The sequence below is a fragment of the Podarcis muralis genome, chromosome W (genome assembly GCF_964188315.1).
Source record: "Podarcis muralis chromosome W, rPodMur119.hap1.1, whole genome shotgun sequence".
Taxonomy (NCBI): Eukaryota; Metazoa; Chordata; class Lepidosauria; order Squamata; family Lacertidae; genus Podarcis; species Podarcis muralis.
Window position 1 is genome coordinate 25,461,800 of NC_135674.1, and position 7,289 is coordinate 25,469,088.

The window sequence follows — 7,289 nt, forward strand, 5'->3', positions numbered from 1 at the left end:
TACTGCGCAGGGACTGAGAGCAGCAGTGGTAATAGGATGGGCAGGGGAATGACTGTCCTCCAACAGGGTCCCTCCCCAAGCACCCTGAACCTGCTGCCAATGCTCTGGAACCATGTGGAAAGCCAAGTGTGCAACCGTGTCAGGAGTCAAGAGGAAAAGGTGGAAAGGGCGAATCACAGGGAAGGGAGCTGGCACATGGCAAGATGGCACAAGGGGAAGGGCAGGCACCAGAGAACAGAGGCTGGGCCTTGCCTCTTCCCTCCCAACTTCGTCTCCAGTCACGCTTGGCACCTTTCGTAGTCATCCGCCCCCAGCAGGAAGCCCAGGAGGAAGCCGATGGCACTCGGCAGAACGTTGGGCAGAGGCCGTAGCAGGAGGCTGGCAAAGAGGGTGGCTGCAGGGAAGCGAAAACATTTGCATGAGAGGAGGCGGGAGCAGGAGGAAGGCCAGCTCCCAGCCAGGACAGGCAGGCCTTACCTAGCATGTTGCCACTGACGTTGTTGCTCTCAGAGTATTTCAGCAGCTCCCGCAGGAAAGCCATCATGAAGCGGAACACGTTCTGGTGCGACCGCGGCAACTGGCAGATCACCTGCAAGACAGGGAGGGGCGGTTTGGAGTTTCAGTGCAGAGCTTTGCTAGAGGAGGGGCATGGATCACTAGCACGGTGTACTTTTTATGTTTGCAGGTTTAGACCTGGCATAAAAAATAATAATTTCTAAAATGGTAACCGGACTAGAACTCTGCTGGGAACTTTGGGGAATAATACAACTGTAGAGTCGGAAGGGACCACGAGGGTTAACTAATCGAACCCCCTGCAATGCCTAAGGTGGGGCTCGAACTCAGGACACTGAGATGAAGAGTCTTATGCTCTACCAACTGAGATATCTTGGGGGAAGGACCATAGCTCTGCAGTAAACCACCTGCTTTTCATGCAGAAAGTCTCAGGTTCCACCCCCAGCATCTCCCAGGAGGGTAGGGAACATCCCTTGTCTGAAATCCTGGAGAGCCACTGCTTGTCAATTTCGGCAATACTGAGCTAAATGGCCCAGGGGTCTGATTCAGTATATGGCCGCTTCCTGTGTTGGAAATTCAAGCGAGGTTCACTGAAACAGGTGGGCTATTGTTACAACTCCTTGCCAGAAAGCAAAAAGGCAACATGTGCGCACCCCACCCCCCTCCACAACCGAGAGGGATGGTTATCAAAGGAGACATCAGCAACCTCTGCAGTTAAGAAGGCTTCCCAGACCAGACTAACCCTCCTGCCAGTGTGCCGGTTTACTGGCTTTCAGGGATGTTTTAGTGGATTTCCTGTTACTCGCGGCAACATTTGGACTAGATGACTTTGGAAATCCCTTCTGATTCTATGCTTCTGTACACACCGCAGACCAGCCAGGAAGAGATGGGGCTCTGGGGCTGACCTGGCGACAGAGGTGGCTGTCATGTGAGCACTCAAGGCAGCGCTGATACAGTTCATAGCAAATGACCTGTTCTGGCAGTGCCTCCAGGAAGATGAGCAGAGCTTCGGCCACCGAGTGGTTACTGTTGGAGCTTCCATACGACCAAGCTGTAATGGCTACTCCTCCGGCCGTATCTTTGGAAGCCATACAGGCTCTCCTCCGACAGAGATTAACGACCTAAGCCTTTGAATGAGACTTCAGGCACACTCTCCATTGCACAGAGTACTCAGACAGCAGCAGAAGGAGCCAGAAATATGTGCTACATTGCTACTTTATTTCTAACTACGTAAGACAGAAAAGAATATGCATCTGCTCTCTGTGACAGACAGAAAACAACTGGACACAAAGAAACTGGAAACCAGTAACATCAACATCCGTCTCCCGTCTCCCGTGAGACTTCCAACAGTCTGGAATGTCAATAGAGTCTTGTGACTCCAAGAACTGCACAGTGACATAACAGAAACCTAACAGTTACTGCCAACTATTGACAGCCTGTCAAGGAAAGTGTTCTATCCTGTTACCTGCACCCTGCCTCCTTCCCAGGCTGGTCCAAAGCAAGAAGTTTTGTCCTTATACATCTGGGCCCACCTTGCAAGTTCCCCCTTTTGGCGCAAGGTGGATCTTGAACCCACAGCCCTGAGATTAAGAGTGTCACGCTCTACCAACTGAGCCATCCCACTGTAATTATCCCACACCTCCCCCTCTTGACGAAGCTGCCTGCAAAGCTGATCTGCAGAGGAAATGTCCATCTGCAGGCATGGTTTCAATCCAAACAGCAAATACTAGTGGTCAACTTCAAAAGTGCGGCCAACAAACCCTGCTTGCCTAAGAACAATTGAACGCACCCTTGAAGCTCCTTTGCAGCCATGTCTTTACCTGTCTCCACACCTGACACCACGTATGATGCTAGATGTGGGGCCTGCAGGCCTGTCAAGATTCTCCACCTCTGCTCTATCTAGCCAGGCTGATGTTTTCAAATGGAGGTTAAAGCTGTTAAGCTGTTTGGATGCATGACTGGACTTTACTGTGGGCATTTCATTTTGATTGATTTTACTGTGATGTGTCCCAGAGCTTTAAGGATAGGGTGGCCTAGGAACCTAAGCCACCAGGTATATAAAAATGAGGTCCACTCCAGCCAAGAGTGAGAGAGATCTCAGCGCTCTGCAGCTCAGCTGCTTTAAAGAAAGAGAGATAGATCTCAAAAGATTGCACTGATTGGGGAATTGGGAAAGTGTCCCAGCAGCACTCTGCAGCTCAGCTGCTTGAATGAGAAAGAGAGAGAGATCTCAAAAGGTTGTGCTGATTAGGGCATTGGGGAAGCATCCCGGCAGCACTCTGCAGCTCAGCTGCTTTAACGAGAGAGAGAGAAAGATCTCAAAAGATCACGCTGATTAGGGCATTGGGGAAGCGTCCTGGCAGCGCTCTGTAGATTACCTGCTTTAACGTGTGTGTGTGTGTGTGTGTGTGTGTGTGTGTGTGTGTGTGTGTGAGAGAGAGAGAGAGAGAGAGAGAGAGATCTCTCAAAAGATAACACTGATTAGGTCATTGGGGAAGCGTATCAGCAGTGCTCTGTGGATCGTCTGCTTTAATGTGTGTGTGTCACACACACACACACACACACACACACACACACAGAGAGAGAGAGAGAGAGAGAGAGATCCCCAAATTTCACACTGATTAGGGTATTGGGAAAGCTTCGCGGCAGCGCTCTGCAGCTCAGCAGCTTTCACTTGAGAGAGAGAGAGAGAAGTTGTTGCTCTCAGAAGATCAGGCTGATTAGGGCATTGGGGAAGCTTCGGGACAGTGCTCTGCAGCTAAGCTTCTTTAACATGGGAGAGAGATCTCTATCAAAAATTCACACTGATTAGGACATTGGGGAATCTTCCAAGCAACACTCTGCAGCTCAGCTACTTTAACGTGTGTGTGTGAGAGAGAGATCTCAAAAGATTTCGCTGATTAGGGCATTGGAGAAGCATCCCGACAGTGCTCTGCAGCTCAGCTGCATTAACGTGAGAGAGAGGAACCAAGCCCCGCAGCCAAATACACGGAAGAAATGCACCTTGGGCTTCTTGCCGTACAGCAGAAAATAGGGTGTGTCCCCTACAACAGAACTGAACGAATGGTTCAACGTGAACGCAGAAGTCCGCCAGACTTCGGCCCAAAAACGCTGGGGAAGCTCGGCATCAGACAGCAAAGCTGTGGACATCTCCTGAAGCGTTCTGTTCCTGCGTTCTGCAACGCCATTCTGTTGAGGACTGTGTGGAACCGTCAACCTGTGACGTATTCCCTTCTGGCGGAATAAACTCTGCAGTGCAGACCCGGTGAATTCTCCACCGCGGTCAGTCTGAAAGCTGCGCACTTGTGTAGAGTATTGCAGTTCAACCGCTGCAATCCAATCTCTTATTAGTGGCACAGCCTCACTCTTGTGTTTGATTGGGAAGACCCACCCATTCCTCGAATGGTCATCCACAATCAAAAGCGCATATTTGGCCCAGCCCAGACTGGCTATTGGCATAAAAGGTAAAGGTAAAGGGACCCCTGACCATTAGGTCCAGTCGTGGCCGTCTCTGGGGTTGCGGGACTCATCTCGCTTTATTGGCCGAGGGAGCCGGCGTACAGCTTCCGGGTCATGTGGCCAGCATGACTAAGCCACTTCTGGTGAACCAGAGAAGCGCACGGAAACACCGTTTACCTTCCCGCTGGAGCGGTACCTATTTATCTACTTGCATTTTGACGTCCTTTCGAACTGCTAGGTTGGCAGGAGCCGGGACCGAGCAACGGGAGCTCACCCCGTCGTGGGGATTCGAACCACTGACCTTCTGATCGGCAAGTTCTAGGCTCAGTGGTTTAACCCACAGCGCCACCCACGTCCCTGGCTATTGGCATAGGGCCACACAAATCTGCATGCACCAGTTCAAAAGGCTTGCAACATATATGACGGATTTTAAAAAAAACTATTTAAACTTAATGTTATGTACTGAGTTGAATAGGATTCAGAATGCAGCAGTCTGATTGGTCCTAGAACAATGCAGCAGTATGGTTGGTCCGCAGGAGCCACCCAATCCAGCTCCAGGTGGAAGTGAATCCGCAACCTGATTGGCCTACAGGAGAATCCCGGAATTAGCCAATCATGTGCGGCCCATTGTGTAAATAATATATAAAAAGCAGATATTTGGGAGGAACTTTCATTCCTCGCTACTATGAACTGAATAATGTGCATGAAATCCACACTTGACTCTGAGTATATTTCACTTAACATCAAAAAAAGACCAGAGATTTTCCTTCTAGGAATATTACCAACAGAAATAAAGCAAAACACAAGACCACTGTTTATGTACTCAATTACGGCTGCAAGAATACACGAGCACCAGAAGTTGGAAATGTGAAACAATACCAACAATAATAGCCTGGCAAACACTCATGGTAGAGTATTTTCACTTAGCAAAGCTGACTGGAAAAGTTAGGGGAGCCCTAAATCAAAAAGTATATTGTGCTGGTTCGGGGGGGGGGGGGGGTTACCGTGCGGTGTGGTCCGTGTCCGGTCCGAGGCTGAAGCGGGGTCCAAGGCATGGAGTCGGGCGTGGTCAGGAACTCTGGCAGAAAGCAGGACAGGGTGCCGGCAGGAACAGGTAACCAACGATGTTGCTCCCGCAACCTGGGACTGGGTGGGCTGGCCTTTATCTTCTCTGAGGCACAGGGAGGCCCCGGTCCACAGGTGACTCACCTCTCCTGGCCTGGAGGCGAGCACTCCTCCTGCGAGAACTTAGTTCCCACAGCCTCTCTGCCCTGAGCCTCTGCAGCTCAGGAGAGGCTGGAGGATTACTGGACCCAGAGGCAACCTCGCCTTCCCCTGACAGGGTTGGGAGAGGAGCACCTGCAGGCAATGGGTCCTCGATCACCTCCGGAGCCAGAGCGGATTAAGCTGGTGTCTGCTCCCGAGGATCTGGCACAGGTGAGGGCCCTTCAGGTTCAAGCCCCTGCCCCGGCTCAGCCGGCCCTGGAGGCGGGGACTCCTGTGCAGGCTGGGATTCCTCAGGTTCAGCCTCTGAATCCGATTCCCAGGCCACCACATATATAAAGGTAAAGGTAAAGGGACCCCTGTGTCAGCATCTCCCTTGAGCCAGTGTCACCAACTGGACTCATCCACTCAGCCCCGACTGTGCTAGGCGAGCTGGGTAGCACTTCCAGAGACCACCTTCTGCACAGGAACAGGTCAAAGTGCTGTGGACGCACAGCTTAGAGTTGTGAGCACTGGATTCACTTCCACAAGAAGACAGTCGTCGCACAGCAGAGTATAAGGTAAAGGTAAAGGTACCCCTGCCCGTACGGGCCAGTCTTGACAGACTCTAGGGTTGTGCGCTCATCTCACTCTATAGGCCGGGAGCCAGCGCTGTCCGCAGACACTTCCGGGTCACGTGGCCAGCGTGACAAGCTGCATCTGGTGAGCCAGCGCAGCACACGGAACGCCGTTTACCTTCCCACTGGTAAGCGGTCCCTATTTATCTACAAGCACCTGGGGGTGCTTTCGAACTGCTAGGTTGGCAGGCGCTGGGACCAAACGACGGGAGCACACCCTGCCGCAGGAATTCGAACCGACGACCATGTGATCGGCAAGTCCTAGGCACTGAGGTTTTACCCACAGCGCCACCCGCGTCCCCACAGCAGAGTATAGCAGAGCATAAACGACTCTGAGAGCAGCTCTGTAGAATATCTTCTTTATTCTATCTACAACTATAATACACAACTATATACAGAGCTAAATGAGGTCTAAACTGAAATGCTGAACTGCACTGAGTGTCTGCAGCTGCTCTTAGCAGCAACCTTATCTATACACACGATCTCTCTCTAACACTCAGTCTCTCTCTCTCCGACACTTTGATGTGAGGCGGGAGCGGAATAAGTAGAGAGCAGAAACCTCCCCCTCCTCTCTGGAGAATCAGCAGAGAACATCAGCAGATTCTTGGATATGGGAGGGGTGAAATCTCCTCACCCTGACCATTAGGTCCAGTCGTGACTGACTCTGGGTTTGCGGTGCTCATCTCGCTTTATTGGCCAAGGGAGCCGGCGTTTGTCCGCAGACAGCTTCCGGGTCATGTGGCCAGCATGACTAAGCCGCTTCTGGTGAACCAGAGCAGCACACAGAAACGCCGTTTACCTTCCCGCCGAAGCGGTACCTATTCATCTACTTGCACTTTGACGTGCTTTCGAACTGCTAGGTTGGCAGGAGCTGGGACCGAGCAACGGGAGCTCACCCCGTCACAGGGATTCAAACCGCCGACCTTCTGATCGGCAAGTCCTAGGCTCTGTGGTTTAACCCACAGCACCACCTGCATCCCTATATAGAGAAAGGATATTATTCAAGGAGTATATAAGATCACACTGTAAAAATGAAACTATCCTGGCAGAATTGAATGATACTTGTGTATAATAAATAATTGGAAAAAATATCTTAGAAGAATATACAGAAAAAGCTATAAAATAAACTGTGCGATAAAGTCAAGATATTAGAAAAAGTACAACAAGAATGATTGGAAGTTTTTGTCCTAGAAGACTTTATTGGTCAAGATATGATAATGCAACCAATATTCTTTTATTTTAATGTTAATTCTTCTTTGCTTTTACTTTTTATTCTTGTTATTCCTTTTTCATTTTCGTGTGAAATTCTGTTGTAACTATTTGTAATGTATTTGTATGATAGTATTTTAAATCAATAAAGATATATTCTAAAAAAAAAGGGGGGGGGGAGATAGCATGGTGCCTTCCACAGAGTCAGACCATTGATCCGCCTAACTCCTTAAGGGAGGACCAGAGCTCGCTGGTGATGCAGGTCCC

At 50.3% G+C, this 7,289-nt stretch overlaps 1 pseudogene; it reads right to left on the reverse strand.

Moving 5' to 3' along the window:
- Positions 1-278: 278 nt before the first annotated feature.
- Positions 279-1,604, reverse strand: LOC144326334 (inositol polyphosphate 5-phosphatase OCRL pseudogene; annotated as a pseudogene).
- Between the last annotated feature and the right edge of the window lie 5,685 nt (positions 1,605-7,289).